At 43.5% G+C, this 22,321-nt stretch overlaps 1 long non-coding RNA gene across 1 annotated transcript; it reads left to right on the forward strand.

Annotated features, from left to right (window-relative positions):
- The first annotated feature begins 1,195 nt into the window (after nt 1-1,195).
- LOC122540505 lies at nt 1,196-7,800 on the forward strand. The gene is made up of 3 exons (XR_006309331.1): nt 1,196-1,476; nt 1,896-2,046; nt 7,393-7,800. It is a non-coding gene; the product is annotated as an uncharacterized LOC122540505 (long non-coding RNA).
- The last annotated feature ends 14,521 nt before the right edge of the window (nt 7,801-22,321 follow it).

A 22,321-nucleotide genomic window follows, 5' to 3' on the forward strand; every position in this document is an offset into this window, starting at 1 on the left:
GAAACGTGGAATTGGAATGGGTAGCTCATTTATCCAGATGGCGTGGACACAATGGGCTGAATGGCCTCTTTCTGTGTTGTAACTTTCTTGTGGGTTCTTTGGTTGTAGAAGTAGCCTTAGATAATGAAGCTATTGGACAAATCGGGATAAGCTGCTGACTGCAGATTCTTATCAGCAGCAATAATCACTACATTGCCACGTTATTAATCTTCTGCATCCTGAAGCCTCTCAATATGTTTGACTTAGCATTTTATATTAAAGTTGCTCTAGAGGCTGTAACTCTGCACCATCACATTCCACAACCAGAAATCAGAAAAAGGAATCTAGCTTTTGGCAGTCTTAGTCACAGGGACCAGGGGAGTTCCCAGCTTAGATGTGAGAAACCATCAACTCCACTGACACTCTTAGAGCGGTCTTGAGGAATGAATCTTCTGTTCAAACCGAGACCCCAGTTAACCCTCTCCGATAGAAGGGAAGGTCCCTGTTTGAAGAAGAATTGGACAGTGTCGTGCTCAATATTTACCCCTCAAACAGCACCTGACTTGGTCAATGTCACATTGATGCTTGTGGGAGCTTGCTTTTGCAGTATTTGGCTGATACATTACAACAGTAACCATACTTCAGAAGGAGTATTTAATAGGTTGTAAATTGCCTTGGAACACTCAGGGGTCACAAAAGGGGCCATAATTCTTTCTTCCTTCTTTGAATAATGCAATTGGGCTGGCGATATGATCTGAACAGGCAGACACACCATCACTTATCAGAGGATGAACTGGGAATGAGCTGAGTAAAGGAAATGAAATGGCCATAATCCGGGCATCTCAATAGGATTTGTTCCATCCAGGGACATCTGACTGTGAATTTAATGGCTGGAATGGGATGCCCCTGAAATGAGTGTTGAAAATTGGGATGTGTGATAAAGTATATTCATTAAAAACAAAACAGAAAAGAAACAGAGTTAGTGTTTTATATAACAAAGCTCCATCAGAGAGATGAACAGAATTGAATCCTGGGACCTGATCAATCCCAGGATTGTTCATTTACTAACAGTGATTATATCGGTAAAGATTTTTTTAATGTCAGAGGGATATTCATGCAGCTATGGCCAATGATAAAGCTTCTTTTTAAGTGTCATTCAAAGTTCAGTTGAAGGTTATGCATGTTTTTGCAAAAGAAAAAGTCATTAAGGGCACAACAGTCCAATTCAGTGTGATACAGTGAAGAGCTCCCAGTTTAAATGTGTATTCAAAAGGTTGCTTGGAGCTTCGCACATCTGCAGCGAATAATTAATACTCTTTTGAATCTGCTTCCTCCTCCTTCACTTTACCCGGCTGCCAGAATCCACCTACAAATACATGGAAGATGTCCAGCAGCACGCACTGAGGTTGGAGGATCCTCCTAAAATGTGACTTGCCACCAGTTGCTGGATGACTTAGCTGCTCTTCACAACTTCACAAAAGCAGGATCTTACCCTCAGTAAGTGTCAAGAGTTGTTGCATTTGTGAATGAACTTCCCATTAAACTCACAACAGCAAAGGCTAGTAATTAACAGCTTAAGGATCATTTAAAAGAAGGAAATGCTGGAATAACCTTTTTACCCCTGACAGGAAATAATTGCATCTCTGGAGTTTCATCTTTCATATTATTTTTAGAATTTCTTAACATTTTAGAAATAACAAAAGTTCTATTTATATTTACTGTGTTTTTCTCCCTCTTACTTTGCCTTCTCTTTTTTTTCTCTTCCTGTTTTTGGTCTATGGATGGAAAAGATTGCAGACCACTATTTTGAAGAAGTGTAGGAGAATGCCCTGATATTTTGGACCAATGTTTATCTTTGAGCTAACAGCACTAAAACAAAAATTCTCTTGTTATCAATTATTATTCTGTTTTTGTAGGAACTTGCTGTGTACCAACTGACTGCTTTATTTCCTAAATTACAACTGAGTGACAGAATGATTACAGTGCAAGAGGGCATTCAGCCCATCATGGCTACCCCTGCTCTATTGTCTGGTGCCTATCACCTGCACATCATTACCATCCACATAGGTAAGTCACCATAGTCTTACCAGATCACAGGGCTGTCTCTCATTATAGGGAGACTACTGATTGTGGTTTAACCAGAGGTTCACCACACCTCAGGTAAAGGGGAAGGTTGAGAAGAAGAATCACAGGAGTCACAGGCAACACAGGAATGGAAGCGATATTTTTGACGGTACTCTGCATCACAAACCCTAGCGAACTGAGTTAAACCACTACCTCTGTCTGGATAAACACTCAATGTTCTCCTGATTGGTTTCCTGGGGAACAATCCTTGTATCTCACTGGCACTGAAGTGCTTTTGGGACACCTTGAGGTAATTAAGGGTGTTTTGGAAATCTTTATTTCTTGATTAAACAAATTTACCAGAAAATGAAGGACACATTGCGATGAAAGAAAAATAATCTTTTATGTTGCTGAACGGAAGGTCGAACACCTTAGAATAAACTAGAATAGAATAGTCATTTATTGTCACTTGTATTTTTCCAAAATGAATACAGTGAAAAGTGTTTAAGTCACCATACCACGGCATCTATATTAATGACAGAAGGCATCGATAAGGAAAAAAAGACGGTGGCTCAGTGGTTAGCTCTGCTACCTCACAGCACTAGGGTCCCAGGTTCGATTCCCACCTCTGGCAACTGTCTGTGTAGAGTTTGCACATTCTCTCCCGTGTCTGCGTGGGTTTCCTCCCACAATCCAAAGATTTGCAGGTCAGGTAAATTGTCCATAGTGTTAGGTACATTAGTCAGACAGAGTGGGTTACTCTTCGGAGGGTCGGTGTGGACTTGTTGGGCCGAAGGGCCTGTTTCTACACTGTAGGGAATCTAATCTATTTTAGTTCAGTTCCCAGCTCCTGGATTTGGGAAAAGACAGTCCTGCTGCAAGGGCACCATGCTGTCCACTGGAATATCGGGGCCACCTCATCACTGAAGCCGCCACCAACCCATCCGAAGATACCAAAGCCGACACCACCGGATGTGGTCTCCACCTCACCAACATCACCACAGCCGATACCTGCTCCCTCTGCGAGCCGCCTCCTCACCATCATCCATCAGAGTCCTGCCCCAGGTTCACCAGTCCCCTGCCACCTCCGGACCCTGGCAAAGCTGCCTTCCTACCGCCTTCCACCAAAAAACGGGAAGGAAGGAACAAACGAAAGAGAATAGATAACTGTGTGTGGCCGTTAGATATGAAAATCAATGATGACATTTGAGTAAAGTGTGAATTACAGACAGTTGCCATTAGCCCTAATAATAAGTGACTATTGCTGACACTTTGGTTGATCCCGACACTAATCAATACTGTAAAAAAAGAATTACTTATTCTGTGAGATCTGGGATTAGCAGCACAAAAGTAAAGACCCAGAAGATTAACTTAGACTTTCAGCTCCTAATCTAAATTCTGTCTAATTAGATTTCACAATAAAAGGGCTATTGCAACTGAATGCAAAAATATTGAAACATCTAAAAATATTCAAGATCTGAAGTGCCTCACTTATTTCTACTCTCTCAAATGTCTTCACCGCTTAGTCAGAACATCAAATATAAATGGGCCGTGGGAAAAGTGCTTGTTTTGCCTTGGGATGATATTGTTGGAGCACTATTATGCCCGATGATGGGTCCATAGAACATAGAACATAGAAAAATACAGCACAGTACAGGCCCTTTGGCCCTCAATGTTGCGCCGATCCAAGCCCACCTAGCCTACACTAGCCCACTATCCACCATATGCCTATCAAATGCCCGTTTAAATGCCCATAAAGAGGGTGAGTCCACCACTGCTACTGGCAGGGCATTCCATGAACTCACGACTCGCTGAGTAAAGAATCTACCCCTAACATCTGTCCTATACCTACCACCCCTTAATTTAAAGCTATGCCCCCTCGTAATAGCTGACTCCATACGTGGAAAAAGGTTCTCATGGTCAATCCTATCTAAACCCCTAATCATCTTGTACACCTCTATCAAGTCACCCCTAAACCTTCTTTTCTCCAATGAAAACAACCCCAAGTGCCTCAGCCTTTCCTCATACGATCTTCCTACCATACTAGGCAACATCCTGGTAAACCTCCTCTGCACCCGTTCCAGTGCCTCCACATCCTTCCTATAGTATGGCGACCAAAACTGCACACAATACTCCAGATGCGGCCGCACCAGAGTCTTATACAATATGATTGAGTATTATGAAGAGGTGACAAAGAAGATTGAAGAAAACACTGTGGTGTACATTGTTTACACAGACTTCAGCAAGGCATTTAATAAGGTTCCCCATCATAGAGATTACTAAAATTAGGTTATATGTAATCTGGGAAAAGCTAACCAATTGGATACCAAATTGGATTGAAGGTAATGGATTGTTTTCCAGACTGGAGACCCATGGCCAGCGGTGTGCTGAAAGAATCGGTGCTGAGCTCACTGCTTTTCATCACGGATATAAACAACTTTGATGTGATTATCGAAGGCATGGTTAGTATTTTTACAGGTAACATCAACAAAGTGGTGCAGTGGACAGTCAAGAAGATTATCTCAAATATAACGGGACCCTTGACTATCAATGAGCCAAGGACTGGCAGATGGTGTTTAGTTTAGATATTTGTGAGGTTTTGCATTTTGTTAAGTTAAAGCGGGGTAGTGCCCTGGGGAATGTTGCTGAACAAAGAGACCTACGGGTGAAGATTCATAGTTCCTTGAAAGTGGAGTTTAGGTCGGTAGAGTGGTGAGGAACGTGGTTGGCATGCTTGCCTTAATCGGTCAGAAATTTGAGTATAGGAGGAGGGGTAGCATTTTGCGCTTGTACAGTATGGAGGTGAGGCCACTTTAAGCATACTGCGTACATGTCAGTTGACTCTGCTAAAGGATGGATGTTGCTAAGCTTGAAAGAGTGCAAAAAAGATTTGCAAGGATTTTCTGGAACCTGAGGGTTTGAGCTACAGGGAGATGATGAACAGGATGAGGCTTTTTCCCCTCGACTGTCAGAGGCTGAATGGTGACATGACAGAGGTTTAACAAGTCCTGAGGGACATGGATAGTCTGAATGGGCAAGATCTTTTTCCCAGTGTGGGGGCGTCCAATATCTGGGAAAGCTCAGGTCTGCAGCTCTCTGTTCCCTGTGGTGATAACTGCTGGTCATAACACCAGGCCTGCAGCAGAGTTGTGGGTGCTGTCCTGGAACTCAGCCAAGATGGCCAGCATTGACACGTCTACCCTCATCCTGCTGTGCTCTTCCTGTGCAGCTCAGGATATGATGACACTGGAGGGGGTGCAGAAGAGATTCACCAGGGAGTTGCCTGGTTTGGAACATTCTGGCTATAAAGAGAAGTACAAACCAGGGTTGTTTTCTTTAGAGCAAAGAAGGCTGAGATGGGACTTGAAGTGTTCAGGTTATAAGGGGTTAAGGGGTTAGAAAAGAAGGAGCTGTTCTCCTTAACTGAAGTGTCAGTAACGAGGAGCATCATTTTAAAGTGAAGGGCAGGATATTCAGAGGGGATTTGGGGAAAATGTGTTCATTCAGGGGGTGGTAGGGGTCTCGAATGCACTGCCTGGGAAGAATAGTTAAGGTGGGAAACCTCACAACCTTTTAAAGGAATGTGGATGAGCACCTGAAATGTCATAACATTCAAGACCATCAGTCAAATGCTGGAAAGTGGGAGAAAAGTGGATAGGTCAGTGTGGACTTGATGGGCTGCAGGGCCTCTTCTGTGCTATACGACTCTGTGACTCAGTTGCTATGACTCAATGTAAGCTTGGGGAACAGCACCTCATCTTTTTATTAGCCATTTTCCAGACTTCCAGTTTAACAATGTGATCTGTCTTCATCAAACCCCCTCTCCACCCCACCATCATTTCCTTTTATCTGCATATTTTAGTTTTAATCTTAGTTTTGCTTTCTGCTATATTTAATCTTGTCTTGTCACTACTCCCTTCAGCTCTGTCAGACTAATTCTCCAGGCATTCAACCTCCAAGTTCCTCTGAGACACTCCCCATCTTGACTTGGAAATATATCGCCGTTCCTTCAGTGTTGCCGGGTCAAAATCCTGGAATTCCCTCCCTAAGCGCATTGTGGGTCTACGTACAGCACGTGGACTTCAGCAGCTCAAGAAGGCAGCTCACCACCATCTTCTCAAGGGACAACTAGGGACGGGCAATAAATAAAACCTCCCTTACCTTCCACACTATCACAGATTTTCCTTTTGTCCTGGTCTGATCCACCCTTTGTTCAAAACCTTCTTTAAAAGGTTATCTGATTAAACTGAAAGATTTAATCCGTTTCTTGCCCCAGGTACTGACTGAGCATTTGCAGCATTTTCTGTTTTTAACCCCAGTGAGAAGTTATTGGTGAGCTCAGGGGATGTTGTTTCACAAGAGGAAGGCCTGGCTATCATGGGCAGGGAGTCCTGAGTCAGCCATAGCGTACTCCCCACCCCACCACCTCCTGCAGGTCCACAGAAAGAGGACCCCAGATTGTGTAGGAGGGTTTCTCCGCACTGACCAGGGAGCCCCTCACTGCTGTCAGAACGTGAGCTGGTCAGGAAGAGGCTTGTCCATGAAAGAAAGGCTCAGCAGGTCTGTGGGAAGGGCAATAGAGTTAATCTTTCAAGTCTGATGACTCTTCATTAGAAACTAGTAATGGCCCTTTCTTAATAGTCCATTTAAGAGCCTCATGTGGTTTCTGTGCAAGAAAGCTGTTCTGAGACAGTGCCCGCTGTTGAGATGATTGCATGACATCAGGAAAACAACTACCCACCCTCAATTCCACAGCCTCCCCCAATCTCAGGAGGCCCATTAAATTCCATCCCTTGGGTGCTGTGGCCCTTCCCCAGTTTCAGAGTTAGCATTTGTAAGGAGTTCCCCATCGCTGTAAATGATGCCATGCTGTGACACAACCAGTGAATAGTCAGAGTCACAGAATGCAACAGCAGCTTTACAGAATCCCTGCAGTGTAGAAGTAGGCCATTCGGCCCATCAAGTCTGCACCGACCCTCCGAAGAGCATCCCATACATATGCTATCCCTGTATTTCCTATGGCTAAACCCACCTAGCCTACACATTCCTGGAGACTATGGGTGATTTAGCATGGCCAACCCACCCTAACCTGCAGACCCTTGGACAGTGGGAGGAAACCAGAAACTCACACAGACACTGGGAAAATGTGCAAACTCCACACACAGACAGTCACCCCAAGGCTGGAATCAAACCCAGGTCCCCGGTGCTGTCAGGCAGCAGGGCTAATCGCTGCACCACTGTGCCACCCTTTGAAAAGTATTTGTTTGGCTGTGAAATGCTTTAAGACATTCTGAGGTTATAAAATACATTATATATTTGCAAATTCTTTCTTTCTCTTCACCTCATGAGGCACCTTGGACTGGAGACAGTAGCAATCCACGTGACTTGAATAATAGAAGAGGGACAATCTGCCAAAGATCCTTCTCCGATCCCAAGGAGAGAAATGTTTACATTCTGATCATGTGCAGTCTTCCCCACTTGGGTCTAACAGATTAGAAATCTCAGTGCGTAAGAATATTCCTGAATTTCTCGGGCAGCTACAGTCAAAGTTGCTGCCCTGTGCCCTGATGCCTTTCCTGGGGGAGATCTACGCTAATGAAATCTGATGTAACCAGGACAGGATACACAGTCTAGCCCCGAGCTGTGGATTAAACCTGGAAATCAGGCAGATATCGTTGCAATTCATCATGTTATTGTGCATGCTGACTGCTGACTGTTATCAAATTTGTAAGAAACACAATAAAGAAATATTGTTAAGTCACGAAAAATGAAAAGAATATTATTTTTCATTCAAACCTCACATTTCTTTTACGGTCAATACTGTTTGATCTGTGTTGATTCTGAGACAGTGTTACTATAATTACAGTGCTCATTGATTCCATTTGTGATAGCTATCTACAGTTTCTCATCAATGTTGATGACTGTGTGAAGTGTGATCATAGCCTGTTACCAGTGGATCAGGCAGTTCATTAATCTAAGATTGTTGTCTAATGAATGGCTTGTAACCCTGTCCATTATACACTGTGTGAACAGCATATCGATTCCAATGTCCGGGTCCGAACACTGCCCAATCCACTCAGAGTCCTTAGCATTCACTGCCTATTGTTCCTGCAGCCTGTCTCAGGTCTGTCTCCACCTGCAAACTGCCCAACACCATTTACAACAAGAAGAATTGCTGTCTCCTATGAAAGGTTTAGTATACTCTGATGTTCAAATGTCTGCCTTTGTGTAGACATTGGCATAGGAGGAGGAGTCACAAAAAACTGCCAATCCCAATGAAAATTTTCAATTGGCCTCTAATTTCAGCTGCTTTTTAAGGGAGAGATTTCCAGATTTCCTTCAGCCCGAGACATGGGCTTGCTTTAATATTAAGAGCTACATCTCCCTAATCTCTAGTCCCACACCAGACCAGTATCTCTCTCTCTCTCTACCTTGTTAGCTTATCTAGTCAACTTAAAAGTTGATCACTCAGTTCAATCATACAGTAATCTTCAATACTCAATGGAACATAAGAGCTCATAGTCAATGTATCCTTATCATTTCACTGGCTTTTATCCCCCAAAATGATCTCGATAAATCTGCACTGCTCTCCCAAGGGATCAGTTTATTTCTCCTGAGTTGGATTTTCATTTCTGAGTCAGGTGGCTGACAGTTCAAACCCATCACCAGAAAGTTGAGCCTGTAATCTTGCTGGACACCAGACAGCAGGCAGTACAGTGTGGGAGGTGCTATGTTTTGGATGACATGTTAAATCAAGGCCTTGCCTGCCCTCTCAGCTGGATGAACAAGATCCCGAGCAGAATCTTATAGGGGTCTGAGTGATGTGGATGAGATCCAAACACAGAAATTGTTGAAGAAACTCAGCCAGTATGGCTACCTCTGTGGAGAGAAGCTGTGATGTAGAGGTCCCAGTGTTGGGCTGGGTTGTATAAAGTTAAAAATCACACAACACCAGGTCATAGTCCAACAGGTTTATTTGGAAGCACTAGCTTTCGGAGCGCTGCTCCTTTGTCTTAACACTTGTGATTTCGAATAAACTCGTTGGACTATAATTGTGTTGAGTGACTTCTGATTCTTTATAGAGAAAACAGAGTTAACATTTCAAGTCCAGTGATCTGTCTCCAGAACAACTTCATACCTACTGAATTTCTACAGCAATCTCTGTTTTTATTTCAGATTTCCAGCATCCACAATTCCTTGTTCGATATTTGAGGCATTCAGTGAGGCCCATCTTGATGAGAGGAGAATCTCGCTTTATCTTTTATACTTCTGACAAGCGACACAGTGAGTTGCCAATTAAGGAGGATTATTGCTTGTTAAATGCCTTTTAACGTCTCAACTCACCTCATTAATATTCAGTGTCCCATTTTATCACACCTGCCAAACAAGCTAAACATCAAGAAAGCGCGACAGGGAAATCAGAGCCAGCACCTGGCAGAATCCAATCCCTGCCTGTTACAAAGGACTTCCAAATTCGATACCCGGCCTCAACACCCCAGGGAACACTCCACAGCCATTGGTTAACCTACCCTACATCCACAGCTATTGGTTAACCGACCCTACATCCACAGCCATTGGTTAACCGACCCTACATCCACAGACATTGGTTAACCTACCCTACATCCACAGACATTGGTTAACCGACCCTACATCCACAGACATTGGTTAACCTACCCTACATCCACAGACATTGGCATCCAGCATGTGCAAGCCTCGAAGAACTCTCATGGCACATCTCCGATCCGCTTACTGAGGTCTCTACGATGTGGATGTGCCTGTGTCGGACTGGGGTGGACAAGGTCAGAAGTCACACAACACCAGATTATAGTCCAACAGGTTTATTTGAAATCACAAGCTTTCGGAGTGTTGCCCCTTCATCAGATGCGGTAAGAGAGGGCACACTGACACAGAGTTTATAGGCAGAGAGATCAAAGGATCGTACAACTGATATGAGTGGAGTGAATGAACCTAAAATGTCTGATGGAGAATTCTGTTAGTAAAGAGATGCACGTTTCGATTGATTAAGATGCAAGTTCAGCATCTGTTACAAGTCACTGCCCTGAGTTAATTCAAGGTTTTATCTGTGTCTGCCTAACTTTCCAAACTTCAATCAAGGAGAGATACAAAAGGTGACATCTCAAGTCAGACACTGAATTATAGTTGTTCAGAGTCTCTCTCCATGTTAATGCTCCCCATCAGGCTCACCCGGTAACTCTCACTGTGACTCTGTAGCAGGGACACTGTGTTCTGGGACACCCCATCCCAGCTCAAGGACTGCCCCAGGCTGGATCTCACTCACTGTCACAGTGCTCACACTCTGAGCTGACCCTCCTGGTCACAGCATCCCTGCCTTGCCCTGTCTATGTGCACTGTCCTCTCAGCCTCAGTTTCACTCAGATGATCTTTGGTATTGAGGGATTGTCTTATAAGCAAAGGCTAAACAGGTTGGGACTGTACTGACTGGAGTTGAGAAGAATAGGAGGTGATCTCATTGAAACATAGAGGATTCTTAAGGGGCTTGCCAGGGTCAACGCTGAGAGGATGTTTCCCTTCACGGGAGTGTCTAGGACCAGGGGTACAGTCTCAGAATAAAGGAGAGCCGATTTAAGACTCAGACGAGGAGAACTTTGGACTCTCAGAAGGTTGAGAATCTATGGAATTTCTTGCCACAGAGAGCTGTGTGGGCAGAGTCCTTGTATATATTTAAGGCCGAGATAGATCCTTGATCAGTGGGGATCGACGGTTACAGGAAAAGGGCAGGAAAGTAGAAGTGAGGAATGTCGAATCAGGTTTGATCCTATTAAATGGTAGAACCTCCTGTTCCTATTTCTTATGGACTGATGGGGACTGGAACAATATCTCTGCTACTGTGCAGCTATTTTGCTCATTGTGCTACTGTTGTGTCTGCTTGTTCCCAAAACAAAACTTTTCAAAATAATTTCAAGAACTCTGGAGCCTCATTGAGCATATTTCTAGCAGCTAGCAGGTGGGTTTTAGCACACTAAATACATATTCACATTGTGATTAGATTCTGGCCTTTTACAAATAACATATCAGCAGGATATCCACAGTCAATCTTGGGCCTGCTCTCACACTCTATATCATGCCTGTTCTCATTTTCAATAGCATATTTGTTTCTAAAGTCTGTTTCCACATTTCATATCATATCTATTTGTTCACTAGAGGCAATGTGCACACGCAATCTCACACGTTTTTACAACAATTACTGCATTATAGGGTTATTCAGACCAGAGTTTGAGTTTAGATAATTGTACTATCACAGCATATTGTAGGGAATCTCAAAGGTTATTGCTCAGGAGTTCATTAAGCAGGAGCTTAACCTAACATCCCTCATAATCTCGTACCAATATTGATCACATCAATATAGTTTGTACTTAGTTGCTATCATGCAATAAACTACATCTTAAGACAAGAGCCTGTTATTCCTTGACTAGCAAGTGTTTTTCTCTTTGAAGACGCTAGAGTAATCAGGACCTGTAGATCACCATTATGAACATGGAAGATGGGAGAATCTACCAAATGAATCCTCACCAGGCTGAGCTCTGTGAAAGTCTGTCCTTCAATGCAGCAAAACATAATGGGGTGGTCTGGACACTCAGTGGTTAGCATTGCTACCTCACAGCACCAGGGATCTGAGTTCGATTTCAGCCTCAGGCAACTGTCTGTATTGAGTTTGCACATTCTCCCCTGTCTGCATGATTTTCCTCTGGATGCTCTGGTTTCCTCTCACAATCCAAAGACATGCAAGTCAGGTGGTTTAGCCGTGCTAAATTGCCTATTGTGTCCAGAGATGTGTAGGTTAGGTGGAGTAGCCATGGGAAATACAGGGATCAGGTGGGATGCTCTTTGGAATGTTGGACTTGTTGGGCCAAATGGCCTGTTTCTACACTTTAGGGATTCTATGAACATTGTCCCTCACAATAGAGATCTTTCCTCCCATTAGCACCTTGCTTATCTATTGTTTTTGGATGTTTATCATGTCCTCCACTGTGAATATTTCTAGAAAATAATGTTTTAAAATATCTGCCATCGCCCTCTTTCCCGCTATTAATTTCCCAGTTTCATTTTCCAAGGGTCCCACACTTACTTTAGCTCCTCTCTCTGTTCATACATCCATAAAAGCTCTAGTTATTTGTTTTTATATTTCTTACTAATTTACTTTCATCATCAATTTTCTCCCTCTTTATTAATTTTTTTGTCACCACTGCTAGCTCTTTAAAAACTTCCCGATCCTCTGGTCTACCATTAGGTTTGTGCCACTTTGTCTGCCTTAGTCTTTGATTGGATACTCTCCCGATGAAGGTCTTATGGCCGAAACGTCAACTCTGCTGCTTCTCAGATGCTGCCTGACCTGCTGTCCTTGACCACCTTTGGTAACCACAGGTGGTTCAACTATCTTATCAATTCCTTCTTTTTCACCAGAATAAATTGTTGCTGAGTGTAATGAACCATGTGAAACAGTTAACATACAGGCTACAGTATCTGAGCCAGTTCTCCTACTTAATTTCAATGTTGCCTAAACACTTGTGTGCATTCAAGGTGAGATCCAGAGAATGCGCAGAACGTTCTGGGTGTAGGTTTGCTCGCTGAGCTGGAAGGTTCATTTTCAGACATTGCATTACCATGCTATGTAACATCTTCAGTGAGCCTCTGGACGAAGCATTGCTGATGATTCCTGCTTTCTATTTATATGGTTGGGTTTTGTTTGGGTTGGTGATGTCATTTCCTGGGGTGATGTCATTTCCTGTTCTTCTTCTCAAGGGGTGGTAAATCGGGTCCAAGTCAATGCGTTTGTTGATAGAGTTCCAGTTGGAATGCCATGCTTCTAGGGTTAGGGTTAGGCATTCCAACCGGAACTCTATCAACAAGCACATTGACTTGGACCCGATTTAGCAACTCCTGAGAAAAAGAACAGGAAATGACATCAACCCAGGAAATGACATTACCAACCCAAAGAAACCCAACCATATAAATAGAAAGCAGGAATCATCAACAATGTTTCGCCCGGAGGCTCACTGAAGATGTTACATAGTATAGTAATGTAACTTCCGAAAATGAACCTTCCAGCTCAGCAAGCAACCCGACATCCAGAACCTCAACCTGAACTACAAATCTTCTCAAAACTCGCTAGCACAGAACGTATTACACACTGCAGCACTAAGCCAGGGCATTGGCTAGCGGCATCGTGAGTCTGTGTAGAAGAGGCCAGAGTTAGATGAGTTTAACTATTTCACAGGATTGTGGATCCAGAAGTGGTCACAGAAATGGGGAAGGATGAAGTCATGGCGAGATTTGAAATCAATACTGAGAATTTTGGAATCGAAGCAACACCTGGTTAGGAGGCAAAGTAGCTCAGCAAGTGCAAGGCAAAAACAACTTTATGTCTGTTATGACTCAGGCAGCAGAGGTTTGTGCAACATCAATTTTACACAAGGGAAGATGTGGGAGTGTGCTAGCTAGGTCAGGCCCAGAGATAACAGGATCACTGAAGCAAATGAGCCGAGACTGGGTGAAGTTGGATGATGTTCTAGAGAAAATCAGGACTGCAGATGCTGGAGATCAGAGTTGAGGGTGTGTTGCTGGAAAAGCACAGCGGGTCAGGCAGCATCTGAGGAGGAGGAGAGTCGACATTTCAGGCATAAGCTTTTCATCAGGATGATGTTTTGGAGGGTGAAATAGCCAGGTTCAGTCATGAGCATGAGGACAAGGTCAGAAGCTCACCTCCTGATTAAAAATGACACTGAGGTTGGTAACAGGACTGGCTTATTGTCGATTGAGGAGTAAGGCTGGGTCATCTGGGAATCAGATTTCAAGTAGGGATCAAAGCCAATGGTTTACATCTTCCCAATATTTAATTGGAGAACATTTCGGCTAATTCAGCACGAGACAGATGAAAAGTCTGATAATTTAATAACAGTGAACGTGTAGAGAGAGAGGTGATGGTGAGGTAGAACTGGATATCATTGGCTTATGTGTGAAAATTAACGTTGCGTTTTCCAATGATATTACGAGGGCAATATATAGATAAGAAACAGGAGAGGGCCAAGGATTATGGGGTGACATAAGAGGGAATGGTACAGCAACAGGAAATGAGGGTGGTGTAGTCAGTTGGTGTTAAACTGCTGCACAGCCACAGTTAAACTGCTGCAGACAGGTGGAAAGGGATAGCAGGAATGTTTACCTTTGACACAATTAAACAGGATGTGATCATGTTCAAAAGGCATTCAAGAGGACATTGGCTGATTATTTGAATAAAATGAATGCGCAAGTGTTCACGGTAAAAGCAGGAGATTGGCACAAGCTAACAATGCACAGTTAGTCTGAGCAGCCAGGATGGGCTGAATGGTCTCTGTCTGCGCTGTAACAGTTCAGTGATTTGGTGAATTAGTAACTTTAATGAGAGTTGACCTGCCATAGTGGCAGCGATGGAATTTAATGGGAGAAACTCAAATATAGATTTCTAGGAGAGAGGAGAATGGATTTTGGAGGTGACCAGATATTGGAGGATAATGGAGAGTGAAAGAGCTGCACATGGAGTGCAGGGACAGTGGTGGGCAAGAAGTAGTTCTTTAAGGAGAGGCATAATGCCAGCTGACTTTGATAAGGCAGAATATACCTGAAGGGGAAGAACTAGCAGGGTACAGAATTTGAACTGCAGCAATCACTAGTTTAGTCAGTTTAACTCAGAGAGAGTCAGATGTCACACAACACCAGGTTATAGTCAAACAGGCTTATTTGAAATCACAAGCTTTTGGAGCGCTGCTCCTTAGTCAGGTGAAGAATCTGACTTAGAAGAGTCAACCACATGGGTCTGGAATCATATGAAGGCCAGACCAGGTAAGGACAGCAGTTTCCTTCCCTAAAGGGCATTAGTGAACCAGATGGCATTTCCCAACAATGGATTCATGGTCATCATTAGACTCTTAATTCAGACTTTTTTTTATTGAATTCAAATTCTACCATCTGCAGTGGCGGGATTCAAACATAGGCACTCAGGACATTAACTGGGTCTCTGGACTAACCGTCCAGTGATAATACCTCTAGGCCATTGTCTCTCCAAAAATGTCCTCCATCTTAGTGAAGTCCATGATTGAAGCTGAGACGGATGGGCGACAGTATGAAGAAGACACTTTGACCAGAAGCTAGGATTATCTTTACATTTCAGGATCATCTCAGGAAGAGTGGGCAGTCACAGCAGGTGAGAGCAGAACTTGAGAATGATTGGAGAGGTCCAGTCAGATCTGGCAGATGATTGGCTAAACCAGGTTGTACACCATAGATTCTCACATCTATGCATCTTCATTTTAAAGGAGGGACAATGAGGCCTATAATCGGGGAATGACCAAGATGAGAGAGGACAGTAGGGAACTAGAACATCAAAATCTGAGATAACAGTGGGTTGAGTAAATGATCAGTTGCAGAAATATTGTGATGAATACAAGGTCAAAGTTTGGATTTTATAAAGTGCAGCTTTAAGTGAGTTGGTGTCTAGTTTTTTGCAGGGACTGATACAGAAGGAGGGTTGGGGCAAGAGAGATATGTGTGATTCTAGGAAGTATCAGAGACAGCCTTAGCTACAACTGATAAACAGTAACGCTCCATCTCTCAAATTCATCTCTTTCAGACATAGCTCAGCAGTACCAGGAGGGTTAAGTCTGTCCGAGAAACTGCGATGACTTAGGAGCCTGTTTTTATAAATTGTGCATGTTCTAATGACACCACTAAATAATTTATTTTAACCTGTGAAAATGTAGACGAACAACTCAGTCACAGCCAGTCCTGACCTTTCTTTTCTTTATGCATTCATGGATGTAAGTGTCACTAGTTGGGCTAGCATTTATTCACCATCAGCAAGAAGGTGGTAGTGAACTGTACTCCTTGGAGCGTAGGGCCACCATATTCCTGTTAGAAAGGCAGCTCCAGGATGTTGAAGCAGCTACATTGAAGAAAGGGTGATGTAGTTCCAAGTCAGGATGGTATGTCACTTTGAGGGGAACTGGCAAGTTACCTGAAGCTCTTACCCTTGTGGATGATACAGGTCACAGATTTGCAAGGTCCTGTCTAAAGAAGCCTCAGTGAGTTGCTGCAGTCCATCCTGTAGACAGTACGTAGGCCACTGTTACTGTACATCAATGGAGGAGGGAATGAAGGTTAAAGCAGGTGGATGGGGGAGGTCTGAAGGAGGAAACTGTTCCCACTGATGAAAGGATCAAGAAGCAGAGGGAACAGAGGTAAGGAAATTGACAAACGGGGCAATGGTAACATGACGGACATATTGGTCACGTAGCAAGAGATTAGGATCTGGTAGAGACAAATTCTCATGAGGCATTTGAAAGGGAGATGATCATTATGTGAAAAGGATGGAGATTTCCAAAGGGAGAGTGGCTGTTGCTGAATTTGTCCTGCAGAGGGTAGCATAGATACGACAGGCCAAATGGTCTCCTTCTGTGCAGCAAAAATTTGATGTTTGAATGAAAACACAATCTGATCCTGGAGTTAGAACTATAAGGAGACACTCAACAGGCTAAGGGTCTTTTATCTCAAAAACTAACCAAGGTCTTTACAATTCTGGAGGGGCTTGATAAGGTAGGTGTGGTGGTTGGTGATATGAGGGGAAACAAACCAGAGATGCCTTAGGCATGAGATAGTTATTAATAATTCATTAAGAATGTGAGGAAGTGGAATTTGCGTCACACGAAGGGACAAGGGAAATAGCACTGATACATGGAAGGGGCAGCTGGAGAATTCCATGAAGGAGAAAGGAGTGGATTATTCAATGAGATGAAGTCAGGAATAAACCTGTATGAAGCATAAACACTGGCATAGAATAGGTGGGCTAAATGGCCTGCTGGTGTGTGAATTCCATTCACTTCTACATTGTTCTAAACAGCTTAAACACCTGAATTTAACTATCAAACCCTGGCAGATGCACCATTGTGGAAAGTCTGACTCACAGAACCCTGATTTGGAGATGTCAGTGTTGGACTGGGGTGTACAAAGTTAAAAATCACCAGGTTATAGTCCAACAGGTTTATTTGGAAGCACTAGCTTTCAGAGCTCTGCTTCTTCATCAGGTGGTTGTGGAGAATAAGATCATAAGACACAGAATTTATAGCAAAAGTTTACAGTGTGATATAACTGAAATTATATTTTGAAAAAGACCTGGATTGTTTGTAAAGTGTCTCTCATCTTTTAGAACAACTATGTTGGTTTCAGTTCTTTCATATGTAAGTCACAAAACTTTTTTTAGAAGTTACATTCGCAAACTTTAACAATTGATGTCATGTCGGCCCAGATAATGCATTGAAGGTGCAAGCTGCCCTGTGTGAGGCTGTCTGTGCCACAAAGGCCAGCCTCACACAGGGCAGCTCCCACCATAAATGCAGGATCTGGGCCGACATGACATCAATTGTTAAAGTTTCCTTGCGAATGTAACTTTCAAAAAAAGTTTTGTGATTTACGTATAAAAGAACTGAAACCAACATGTTCATTCTAAAAGATGAGAGACTAAACAAACAATCCAGGTCTTTTTCAATATGTAATTTCAGTTACATCACACTGTAAACTTTTGCTATAAATTCTGTGTCTTACAATCCTATTCTCCACAACCACCTGATGAAGGAGCAACACTCCAAAAGCTAGTTCTTCCAAACTCACAGAACCCTGACAGCATGGGAGCCGGTCACTGAGCCCATCGAGTCCACACACACACACTGTCCAAAAAGCAACCCACCCAGATCCATTCTCCTAACCTATCCCCGTAACCCTACAGTGCCCATGGCCAATCCACCTAACCTGCATATCTTTGGACTGTGGGAGGAAACCAGAGCACCCAGAGGAGACCCATGCAGACACGGGGAGAATGTACAAACTCCACACAGACAGTCACCTGAAGGTGGGATCAAACCTGGGTCCATGGCATTGTAAGGCTAACCACTCAGCCACAGTGCCTCTCCCAGTCTGAGTAGAGTTCATTATTCCTTTCTTTTGTGTGACAAGTTGTAATCAGTAATTTGTGTCTAAAATACTAGGGTTCTGTTATCTCAGCCGGGGTGAAAGAGGCAGGTTTATTGACCCTGATCTGAACTCATTATTTTTTTTTAGAGCTGAAAATGTGTTGCTGGAAAAGCGCAGCAGGTCAGGCAGCATCCAAGGAGCAGGAGAATCGGCGTTTCGGGCATGAGCCCTTCTTCAGGAATGAGAACAAAGGCTTCAGAACTAAATCTGACCTGATCCTCCCAGGACAGTACTGAGGGAGTGCTGCACTGCCAGCAGGGCTGTGGTTTACTGTCGATGCTGGAATCTGCACTGAAAACAAAAACTACTGGAGATCACTGAGATTATTTTTTTTAACCTTTTTTCAAAAACGCTTGAGAGAATGTGGCACCAATATAGGAAGAAATGTCTTTGGAATGAAGGAGGATGAGAGAACAGAACAAAGGTGCATAATTTAATGGCATCCTTACATTAGTGATTTAATGAGAGTCTTTTGTTGAGAAGAATTACTTGCAAAATAATCACAGGCACACTCTTAAGCAGCTTAAGAAATGAGCTCCATACAACGGTAATTCGTTGCTACTGTTGTGTTGTTTGTGAGCCCCAAGGCCAGTTCAACGGTGACATCAATATGATTGGGGCCTGCACACCTTCATTGCAATTTTGCACTCTGACTCAGTGCCTGCCTTGCGTGATGGGGTTGTCATGGCTCAGTGGGTTACTCTCTTGCCTTTGAATTGGAGCTTGTGGATTCATGGTCTTAAATCCTCCCAAAGGCTTCAGAACAAAATCTGACCTGATCCTCCCAGGACAGTACTGAGGGAGTGCTGCACTGCCAGCAGGGCTGTGGTTTACTGTCAATGCTGGAATCTGCATTGAAAACATAAACTACTGGAGATCACTGAGATCATCCACCGATGCTGCTGTGATCTCTAGCATGTTTTGGTTTCAGGGCTGTGGTTTAGTTTTGGTGAGACTATGTCAAGTAAGTCTTTCCACACAAACTCATGGTGCTGTTTGAAGGTTTCTGCTCTCGAACTTTCATCCCTAGACCTTATCACTCAGACAGATGTTCTGCACATTATTGCTTTTTATGAGAGCTTGAAGTGGGCATATATTTTGACATTATAACTTTATTAGTACGTCACAAATACTGGAAATTGTTTGAGATACCTTTAAGTTCTAAATGCAATTCTTACTTCATGTCTTTTGATTTCTTGATTCAGAATAAGAGTGACTGTTATGACTTTGTCCTTTATCGTGGGACTTGTTCTAAACCTGTCTCAGCCGTGCACTAGTTTATTTAGTTTCTCGTGTTAACTTCTTACCTTCTGCAAGCCTCCTTAAACAACACCTTCCAAACTCACCATCTGTAAGCAGATTCATGGGAACACCACCCTCTGCATGTTTCCCTCCAAGCCACTCACCATCCTGACTTGGAAACACATTGGCCGTTCCTTCAATGTCACTGGCTCCAAATCCTGGGATTCCCTCTCTAAGGGCATTGTGAGGGTCCATGCACCTCAAGAACTTTAGGAGGCAGCTCACCTGTACCTTCTAGGGCAATTAGAAATGGGCGATAAACGTTAACCTAGCCAACAATGTGAAATAGTAAAACCTCTTCTACAAAAGGTAGAGGAAAGGTTACTTTTCTTCTGGGAGGGGGTGTTTTTGTAGAGAATTGGGGAGCCATTGGAAATGCCCAAACTGAGGTTGACAGATTTTTTTTTCATTTGGTCAGACTCAATTATTACGGATTACTGAATCAAGGCATGAAAATGGAGCTGAGACAGCAATCATCCATAATGCTATTGGCTGGACTCAAGGGGCTGAAACATGTGTCAACATTGGAAATATTTACCTGTTTAGCCCTGAAAGTGCTACACCGGCATTGGAGCTGTTCCGTGTGCTCCTGATCGTCTGTCTGTGAAGTCTCTGATCACTCTCTCGGTCAGGTTGGCTGTTTCCAGGTTGTTTCAGCCGCATTATTCATCATTCTTCCTGTTGTGAGGAAACCTTTTCTGATTGGCCACTGGCCCCTGGAGACCTTCTGTATTAAACGGTTCACAATAATATATTTCAGAATGTGGCATCGAACGGGAGGGAGGTGACTGCATATGGATCAGGATTTATCCTCTAGGCTTTTATTTGGAATTAATTTCCATGTTCTGACATGAAAATTAATGAAAAGTAAATTTGAACATTTTTCAACAAAATGACTCTACCTTGAAGTGGTACCCATTGCTGTCAGGAATAAACAAATTCATTTCTACTGCCTGCTCCTTCATACTGAAGTTCAATGGGTAGACTTTTGTCACCAGGCCAGAAGGTTGTGGATTCCAGAGCTTTGAGCCTTAAATCCAGGCTGTTACTCCAGGGCAATCCTGAGGGAGTGCTGCACTGTTGGAGATGCCATCTTTAGTTGTCTGTTCTTTCACTGAATGGTTGGTGCAATTGGAGGAAGAGTAGGATACTTCCTCCCAGTCAGTGTTCTGGAAACAAGCCCCACCTCCACACCCCATCCCACTCCCACCCCCTTACCTATTGCTCTCCTTACATCATCTCTCACACCCTTCAACATATCTCTCCTCCCACAATCTCCGACCTTGCTCTCCATCCCCCATCTTCCCACAGTCTTCAACCATAGATTGACCTGGGTATCGTCCATCCTCATTCTAAGGATGCATGGGCTACCAATAGCCCCCCTCTGAGAGTTCTCTGTTCCTCCAACCCTGCTTCCACACTCCCCTGATTTCCACCACGCCTTCAGCTCCCTGGGCTACAAGCTCAGAAGTACCACCATCTGTGCTCGGCAAACTGTGGCTGCGGATAAATTGCTCCCATGCAACCCTTTGGGATGTCTTCCTATGCTAATGGTGCCACATAAATGCAGGTGGTTGTTATTGTAGCGGAGCTGGGAGTTCTGTGAACTACTGATCTCGTAGGAGCCTGAGCCTGACAGACAGGTACATCTCTCTAGAGACATGTTCAAAGATTACCCTGGCAGCTTTAACACCCATACATGTCTCTGTCGTATCCTGAGCAAAGTACACACTAAGCAAGTGACAGGGTTGCTACATAGAAACAACGATTTTTCAAAACAGACAGACCGTCTCCATCAAACTGAAACTGAGGCACATGATCATCTCAGCGTGATGGAGTCATTACACTTTCTCCTCATTTCAGTAGAGTCAAATTACAGCCACAAGAAGTCCCAAGAATTTGTCAATGTTGAGAGTAAAGCCTCCTTGACACTGCCCCATCAAACGCTCCTGGCATAGGGACAGCACAGGGTTAGATACAGAGCAATGCTGCCCTGACACTGTCCCTCCTCAACTGCTCCCAGGACAGGTCCGCAAACTCTGCAATACCAAGGGGTGGTAGTTATGAGGGGAAACTGTTTTGGGGTAGAGGTGGCCTGTGCAAGAAGGACGGATTGCACCTAAATTAGAAGGGGACTTATATACTGGCAGGGAGATTTGCTAGAGCTGCTCAGGAGGATTTAAACTAGTAAAGTGTGGGTTGGGAGATAGTGAGGAAAGATTTCAATCTGAGACTGGTACAGTTGAGAACATAGGTGAGTCAAACAGTCAGGGCAGGCAGGGACAAAGCAAAGAACAAGGTAGGACTGATAAATTAAACTGCTTTTATTTCAATGCAAGAGACCAAACAGGGAAGGCAGATGAACTCAAGGCATGGTTAGGAACATGGGACTGGGATTCCATAGCAATTACAGAAACATGGCTCAGGGATGGACAGAACTGGCAGCTTAATGTTCCAGGATACAAACGCTTCAGGAAGGACAGAAAGGGAGGCAAGAGAGGAGGGGGAGTGGCATTTTTGGTAAGGGATAGCATTACAGCTGTACTTAGGGAGGATATTCCCGGAAATACATCCAGGGAAGTTACTTTGGTGGAACTGAGAAATAAGAAAGGGATGATCACCTTATTGGGATTGTATTATAGACTTCTTAATAATTAAAGGGAAATTGAGAAACCAATTTGTAAGGAGATATCAGCTATCTGAACGAATAATAGAGTGGTTATGGTAAGGGATTTTAACTTTCCAAACATAGGCTTGGACTGACATAGTGTTAAGGGTTTAGATGGAGAGGAATTTGTTAAGTGTGTACAAAAAAGTTTCTGATTCAGTATGTGGATGTACTTACTAGAGAAGGTGCAAAACTTGATGTATTCTTGGGAAATAAGGCAGGACAGGAGACTAAGATGTCAGTGGGGGAGCACCTTGGGGCCATCGGCCA

This window comes from Chiloscyllium plagiosum, chromosome 35 (genome assembly GCF_004010195.1).
Source record: "Chiloscyllium plagiosum isolate BGI_BamShark_2017 chromosome 35, ASM401019v2, whole genome shotgun sequence".
NCBI classification, from domain to species: domain Eukaryota; kingdom Metazoa; phylum Chordata; class Chondrichthyes; order Orectolobiformes; family Hemiscylliidae; genus Chiloscyllium; species Chiloscyllium plagiosum.